The sequence below is a fragment of the Poecilia reticulata genome, linkage group LG7, assembly GCF_000633615.1.
Source record: "Poecilia reticulata strain Guanapo linkage group LG7, Guppy_female_1.0+MT, whole genome shotgun sequence".
NCBI lineage: Eukaryota > Metazoa > Chordata > Actinopteri > Cyprinodontiformes > Poeciliidae > Poecilia > Poecilia reticulata.
Genome location: NC_024337.1, coordinates 19,153,097 through 19,162,037, shown reverse-complemented (window position 1 = coordinate 19,162,037; position 8,941 = coordinate 19,153,097).

Genomic DNA, 8,941 nt, shown 5'->3' with positions numbered 1-8,941 from the left:
ATGAATCTAAAGCATATATGGATACCAAGCAGACAGGAAACAACTCCAAAAGCAGGAAGTGGACTACACAATCACCTAGCATGAAATCAAGGGAATTGTCTGTAGACCCCCAAGACCTTCTTGATGCATAAATCTGGGGACAGATACAGACTATTTTGTAGCTCCAAATGAGCACATTGGCCTCCACTACTTGTAAATGCAATAAATTAGGAGTCACCAGGAGTCTCATTTATAAATTATTGCACAGGAACCATACTAAAAGTGTATGTATGGCAAAAAAAATAAATAAATCAGATTTGTAAAATCATACTCTCACACACACACAAAGTCCTGCTTCATGTTCTGCCCTCTAACATGCCCACATTCAACCACAGTGTATTTGATTGAGACAGCTGATCAACGTTGTGTTATGATTATCAATGGTAACCATAGAGAAAAGAAAAAATGAAATATCACCAAGACCAATGTGAGATGTGGTGGACAGTTGACTAAATTTCATTCTTGGTAGCCATGGTTACATCAAATAAAGTTCACACACCAATACCGGTATTTTAGATGCTCGAGACATGTTCGACAGTGGATTGCTCACGCGTGTGAGCCGTATTGACGCATGTTCCTCTGCGCTCTAGGGGTTTAGGAAACAAGATTAGGAGCCGGTGGCTGATAGAAACCAGTGTATCCTGCAGGTTATAGCGGAAGAGTGCAATACATCAGGCCCTTTGAATTTTCTTCTTGATTCCCCCATTCGCAAGGTCCACCAGTAACCAATGTCTGTGCAATGGATGCTTCAGTGAATCCATCACATAGAAATAGGCACGGGTATCACCACTGTATTTATATGTTTACAGAAACCACTCTGATTGCCTCACACTTTGTCATGTTTAATGTCTCAGTCTGTGGTACACATCATCCTGGTGATCCTCCAGGGAGAGGAATGTGTTGGTGAGAAAGCTATGATGAAACGCAGACTTTAAGATTTAAGTTGGCTTCCAGGGCTCCTTGCCTTTATGTATACATATGGTTCACCACCTGAATCATAAATGACCCTGCTGTTTGAAAGCCGATGATAAAGTCAAACTGTTTAAAGATTGATATGGAGTGAAATTAAATGTCTGAAAGGAATCATGATGTAGTGAGGCTTCATTTCCCCGCCTCGCTCTCTGCCATGCCAGTTTTTCCTGTCTCCAAAACAAGTGTAAATGGCACACTCTCCAATCAAGTTTGTTTGATAAATAACAACCTTTGGGTGGAACATGACCTACGCTAGTTTCAGGCCTGGTTTTGTGTGTGCGACTGACTTGTAAACTCTGTCAGAGCTCGAGCTTCCTCTGTGGAGAAAGGACAACCTTCCAGAAAGACAACCATCTCTACAATCCACCAATCAGGTAAAGCGGTCAAATGAAAGCCACTCCTTAATAAAAGCCACATGGCAGCCTGTCTGGAGTCTGCCAAAAGGAACCTAAAGGGCTCTTAGACCTAGCCTGACCATTACCTATTAAAGTAGATCGATTCTCATGTCTGTTCAGTACACGGTTAAAGATTTCTCCCATTGAGCTTGATTTCCAGTTGAATTTCAACTGGGCCAATCAGCAAACAGAAGGAGTTGTTGTGAATGATGACATTTGTTTTCTGCGCTGTTTTAGAACTCTAGTCTGTTTATGGTTGTAATTTAATAGCAGCGAGGAAACATTGCAGTGCATATTTTAATTAATTGAAGTTGACTGTAATTTGCCTTTGGTTTAATAAGTAGCTCTTTTAGGGGTTTTTTTGCATTGTGACTGAAGGAAAACCATTTTCTAATACCTATCATTAAACTGTTTTTCTCTGGAGACGTCCTTCTTAGATGATTATCGAAAAACACAAGAAAATAATGGAACCTGGGTATATCTCATCATTCATTTTGTTGGTTATGCCATTTATGTAAGCCGTCTTTCCTGCCAGTCAACATGGATGATTTTCAATCTAGGCCAACTGTTTAAGCCAACCGTTTGAGAGTCATGAAATATTTAGTTTAGAATCATCACAGCCTAAAAATAATGTAGCTTGGGTAATGTACTGCTGGACAGTTTTGGCTCCTGTAATGCATTGAATCTTTGATGGTGATTTCCCACCCATAATTGTGCTGACAAGCAAATAATATCTCCCCGGTTCACTTTGTTTAAAATTAAATAATGAGTCATGCATACAAAATGGATACATTTATGATATATCTATGTAAATGACAGTGAAAGAAAAAGGCATCTAATTCTCAAGGACCAGAGATCTTGGTAACATGCAGTAAACACAACAAATGTATCTTGTATATAAACTCAGCTCATGGGAAAAAAATATAAACTAAAATGCTGGATCTCTCATTAAAAGTCTCATACATGCTTAACTACAGTCAAATAGTTAGAAATGCTGCCCTCAACTTGTTTCAAAATTGAGAAATTCAGATCTGTTTTGTGTCGTTTTTCCGGGATGGGCCAAGATGTGATCTTACAGAACAATGAAGCTAACTGTGAGAAAATATTATTCCTTTTCTCTCTTACTTGGGTGACTATTCTGTTTGTAGGATTGGATTGCAAGGAGAGTAGACAAGAAACCTGATGCAAAGAAATAAAGTAAAATATATTAGAATGATTTTGTTTTTCTTCTTTTATAATAATATGAATAGACTTTGTTAATGACTGCAGTTAATTTATTTTTGAACCACAGTTCAACACCGACAGACAGTTGATAACAACTCCAGTACCAAAAAGATAACCACTTTTTTGTTAGGCCTGCAACTTTTTCAGAAGATTATTTGAACTAGCAGAAACTATTATTTTGGAACATTTTCTACTGCAAATTTAATTTAACCAATTTATCATTCCTAGCTTTTTTTCTATAAAAGAAAATACAACATACACAGTTGGATGGAATAAGCATTTTTGATTAGTCCCATCCTAAATAAACAGAATCTTATTGGGTTAAACCAGTTATATCTAACAGTCAGATCGGTGCAGAAGCCACGTAGAGCACTGGGAACAGAAAGCAKAGGGAGCTTTTCACAAGAGGCAAGTAACAAGGCCTTTTGCATGACAGCAAGGAGTGGGTGACAGTGATTCAATATTTCAAGCTGTTTTGAGCTTCCTCTGAAAAACACAGACAATGAGACAGCAACAGGGACTCACCAACAACAGTTTGTTTTAGGAAGAAGATAGATGACTAAATGTAAAACAGTTTTGGGCAAATAAGTAAGTGCGTTACTAATAAAGCAAAACAGAACAAAGATAAGTGTCATTAAAATGTAACAATGTGACTTGAAGAAGTTGTTGATCGTATGGTAAATGTCAGAGGTGGGAGAGGTTTTGTTTTTAATCGGTCTCACCGAAATAGACTTGGCCTGTGGTAATTATACCAGGCCTCTTGAATCCACTTGAACTAATCTATTAAATTGAAAATAGAAACCGACCGACCACTTTGCACAGAAAAGAAAAAAAAGACAAACAAGTGCTTTAATGACCAGAAAAAATGTTCATGAAAACGGAGGTCAAAATGTTACAAAGAAATCTTTTTTGCAAACCAAGGAAATGTGCTGCCATCTTGTGGAATTAACGAGAAAAAAGTTACTTGAATTTCAATATAAAGGGGTTTCACTCAATTCAATTTTCAAAAAGGTACTTACTGAAAAAAAGTAATAGAAATTTCAATTATTTAAGTTAAATGATATGGAAAACCAAAAAGAGATTAAAATCCAAAGTGCAACATACTGAGATGAATTTATATTGTTTTAAAAGCAATTTAATAGTGCTTCTGTATTCATATTTATGAAAAATATACATTTGCAAAGGCCATTCCCAACAATGTACTGTGCTCACATCATGCAGCACAAAAATTCAAGACTTGATTGAAATTTTAACATTGTTGAGAAATCTAAAATTAGCTTGTATGTTAATGGCAGCATGATCCATCATGCCTACAAATAGTCAGTCTGGTGTCTGACAACTTTATCAAGATCAATGGGTTTCAATCATGACACTATGTATCTGAAATACAATGCTTCCTCTTTAAGGAACATTTCAAAAGTTGTCAAGTGAAAAATTGTCACATATCCACCACAAACAACCTGGATCTGATAAAGCCAGTTCATTTCTCTAAGCCGTTGTGACATCAGACGGAGACAGAAACACAGCGTTGAAACGTGTCAGGTATGTCCAAAGGCATATAAAATAACCGCATATATTAACAAACGATTCTCTAAGACTGTATCGTATATAGACACAATTAGTTTCATTGGGAGACGTTGAGTTTAACCTTGTTTCATAAAATGCCCTGTTCTGTTTCTTGGGGGAAAAAAACCCTGTTCTTTGTAACTGCTGTCATACAAAACTACAATAAATATATTCCTTGACTATCCAATCAGAAAATGCTCTAAAACAATCTAAACTGTGATTTTAAAATGTGAGAGAAAAGTTTGTGCTGATTTACTTGGCAGGAAACAAGCAGAAAAACAGAAATATCACTATTTGTAGTTCTGTTTTCAAATATGCAAAACTTACTCATTGTATCCAATATCATTTAATGTACAATATCCTTGGTGTTGATCCCAGCTAAGACAAAAGCAAGGACACCTCTGCGACACATGTCTGTGCTCTTCCTTATATTTCTGCAGGAGAACATTACTTGCATCCCAGAATAATGCTCTCAAGTATGTACAGCTTTGTTGTAATGGGTCAGCTCTCAAGTGAATTCATTCCGCTATCGGAGAGACTGTATAAGCACCAATCAGAGAGCCGACGTCTGAGTGATGAAAGCAAACAGATTATTTGTTAGTGAGGAGAATTAATAATGCTTGGAGCGTTTGGAGCTGTGAGTAATGGGCATGGAGATGGGCCATCAGAAAGCTGTGATGAGGATTTAGAGAGGAATTCATTACAGGGAATCCCCTATCACACAGATTTGATTGTTGCTTGTCAGTGGGGGAGCTTTTTACCATTTATGAAATCAAGAGGGAAATGTGGGTTTTTTTTCATAGCTTTTATAGCTTTAACATATTAAGACAAGAAAAAAAACTTATGTGGTCTTTATAAATTCCTTAAATCAGTTAAATTGAACTGCAGAGAATGATCATGCAATTAAGTATTACACTGTCATTTTTAAACAGGAATTTAGTGAAAACAGATTTTTTATTTTTTTTGTTTAAAATGTCAGTATTCTTGATTTTAACACCCCATTTTAATGCTACTGGCTAAATAATTTGGTGAAATCTTTACAGCACATCTGTTCACTTAAGTTTGTGTACATTAATTTATGGATAGGTCTTTTATTATCCTATTACAGTATTTCAATTGAGATAAATTTAGTGCTTTGACTAGGCCAGTGCAACACAAAATTGTCTTCCATTCTGCTATCCCATGCCCAGTTTAAGGCGGTACCAATTGCTTTTTTATTTTTTAAACAATTTATTTGAGATTGAGACACTAACTAGCTTATTTTCAATCTCTGATTTTTCTTTTAACCACTTTTGATATTTCATAAACAGATTTAGAGATAATCGTTCAAAAACAATACGGTATATGAATTGTTTATCTTAAGTGTAAAGGCAAAGTCTGTGCACATAAATTAGAGAACTGGGAAGCTGACTTTAACAATATTTTATGACAGAAAAAGTCTCAGGAGCCGATAATTTTAAACTTTGCCCAGGATCTCACTTGAGTCATGCTAATATTTTTCACCAATACTAACTGTAGGCAGTTCTTTGTGTGTATTCCCCAAATAATCTACAAGATTTACTAAATCTGATATTTCCAAATGACTGCCAGCATTTYCAWATCCCACATGTTCCAAAACAGACATGTTGAAGTTCAATATGATAAAATAGAGCAACTTTTTTGCATTCCATTCAGCCTTTCTGTTATCTGCTGAAAGTCGTGTTCTCTCTAATTCTCCTGCAACCAAAAAGAGGCCTTTTAACAGTTGTCTTTTTAAATAGCTTCTTTTGATTTTCATTTTAAACACTTCAATGGCAGTGAAAATAATTAACTTTAAGTTTTCTTTGCTGCAGAAACACCCTATTCCGTGTATAGAGCAAAAGAAAGCAGAGGGAGCTTTTCACAAGAGATAAGCAATGAGGCCTTTTGCATGACAGCAAGTTACATACTGCTGGGAGTGGGTGACAGTGATTCAATATTTCAAGCTGTTTTGAGCTTCCTCTGAAAAACACAGACAATGAGACAGCAACAGGGACTCACCAACAAGAGTTTGTTTTAGGAGGAAAGTAAATTGCTCTATATGAAATATTTTTGGCAAAATGTAAGTGCTTTGTTGAAAAATATTACTAATAAAGCAAAACAGAACAAAGTGTCATTAAAATGTAACAATGTGACTTGAAGAAGGTGTTGATCATACGATAAATGTCAGAGGTGGGAGAGGTTTTGTTTTTAATCTGTCTCACCGAAATAGACTTGGCCTATGGTAATTATACCATGCCTCTTGAATCCACTTGAACTAATCCATTAAATTGAAAGTGGAAACTACCCCCCAGCACTTTACACAGAAAAGAACAAGAGCATGTATTACACATTACACAGTGTTTTAATGACCACCAAAATCCTCATGAAAAAGCAGGAGAAATGTCACAAAGCAATCTTTCTGCGTTACCGTCACTGCAAACCAAGGAGATATGCTGCAATCTCTGAGATTTCCAAATGACTGCCAACCATTCCATATCGGACATGTTCCAAAACAGACATGAAGAAGTTCAAAATGATAAAACACAACAAATTCAGCCTTCTGTTATCTGCTGAAAGTTTTCCTCTCTATCTGTTGTTAGTTACTGTCATTTTAGTTTATATGTCTAATTAATTTATATGAGTTTTTGAAACACAGTATGTGACAAAAATTATAATTTTTTTCTAAGACATTACATCTTTTGTGGCTGTACTGGTAAACTCATGTACTCCATAACAGAAACTATTCAGCGTTTTACCAAAATCAAGACAATATTTAACATTTTCTAATACTTCCAAAATGTTAAAGCGTGACATATCTGACAGATGTGGCTGGGTCAACTGAACCATGGTTATCAGACCTTTGAGGAACAAGGTCCTACAGTTGAGGTTTTGCCCAAAGAGCAATCTGTAGTACAGAGAGATGAGTCTAGCTGTCTAGTTAGCACCTCAGCAGCAGCTCACTTTGGTTTGCCATGACTGGAATGAAAGCTATGCTGCGTGACATTTTGTCAATATAAGGAAAGTTGGCAGCGGGGGTTTAATAACTAATCCAGGTGGTTTATGTGAGCTCAGGCCATTTCAAAAGTCTTTTGAGCCAATTTAATTAGAGGTGCAGCATGTGGAAGGTCGAGCGTGACAGGATGCACACACTATTGGGATCTTGGATTTTTTGGATTGTGCTCATAGATTTAATAGTTTTTAGGGCACAGATATCTAACATGGTGTACATTGTTCAGGCCAGATAAAAGATTGATAGTATTTAGTTAGATTTTGAGTTTTATTTTTCACCGAGTCACTGTGAAAAATGGTGCTCTGTATTTTACACTGCCACAGGGACTATAACATCTTGGGAACTTTTTATATTAGAAACCAGAAAAAAAATATATATGGTCATACGTTTAGGGTCATTGTCTTGCTTGGATTTGGTGAAATACATAGAAGTTTTTGATTGTACTGTAACAAAATGTGAAAAAAAAAAAAAAAGATTTAATACGAAATGATTGAAGACTAAATTTTTATGCCGATGAACAATAATATATTTTAATTTGTCTATACCAGTAAAATTCTGGGGGCAGTGGACATACATGGCATCTGTTAGCTAGAGCTTTGTCCAAACTGAGGTGATAAATTATGGTACCAGTCAGAAGCATTCCCATTTTGGATACATGATGCCTAATGTGTCCAAAGAAAAAGTTTCCATGGAGAGAACATAACAGGACTTAAACATTGTTACATCACAAGAGGAACTTTGAAAAGCAACTGTCAAAACAAAGGCTGTTTAATTTAGACGCCAATGTATATCACCTGCTGTTGTGAAATATATTTGGGTCAACATTTAAAGTCTTACAAGCTCTGGAATCTTAAAAGTGTTGTGCATAAATGAAAGCCTCAAATCATCGATGAATTAATTAATGTTAATAAAATGACTCAAAATGAATCCCTCACAGTGTAGAAGTTCAGAATATTAAAAAACAAACAAACTTCTACTTCAAGAACTTTTCTATAAGCTTGACTGCTCAGTTATCACACCTTAAATTATGTTCTGTAATTCCTATTTATCGTTAAACACTGAAACTGAGATAATTATTTATGGTTAATCAAAAACTATATTCATCTCACTTTAAGACATCGTTCCCCGATTGCTTCATTATGCTTTGATTGAAAATGCCAAACAATGGGTTACTTTTAGCATGACTTTTAGTTGTTCTCTGTTCACACTTCAAAGACAATGTTATACATGGCTTGAATCTTAATGTGACAAATATATTCAACATTCTATTGACTGACCTTCGTCAGTAACTCCTTGCTCTTCATTTGACCGTCCCTTTCCAAGAACAAGTTGGCATCAAAGACTTTAGAGGAAGAGCCTGTACCACAGAAATGACACAACCTTGATTGCATAATGTGTCTTAACGATAGAAGAACACTGCATACCAACAGATTAGTGCCTTGTTAGTATCATGTGATTTCTCATGGTATCCAGGCAACGGTTAGGTTTAATAAAACAAGCGAGTGGATTAAAAAAAGAAAAAGTCAGCTTCATAAAAATGTAGAGCTTCACTAGAAAGTAAGAGTTACTAAATAGCTTTGAAATCCAAATCTTTAGCAATAACATAAAGTGGGATCTTGCTCCTCTACAATTATTTTTGCATAGTACATGCTCTTTGTTTGAAATCACATTATGTGGACAGAGAAATGACAAAAATGCATATTTTTTGATAAATAACAAGCAATTTATTATTTTC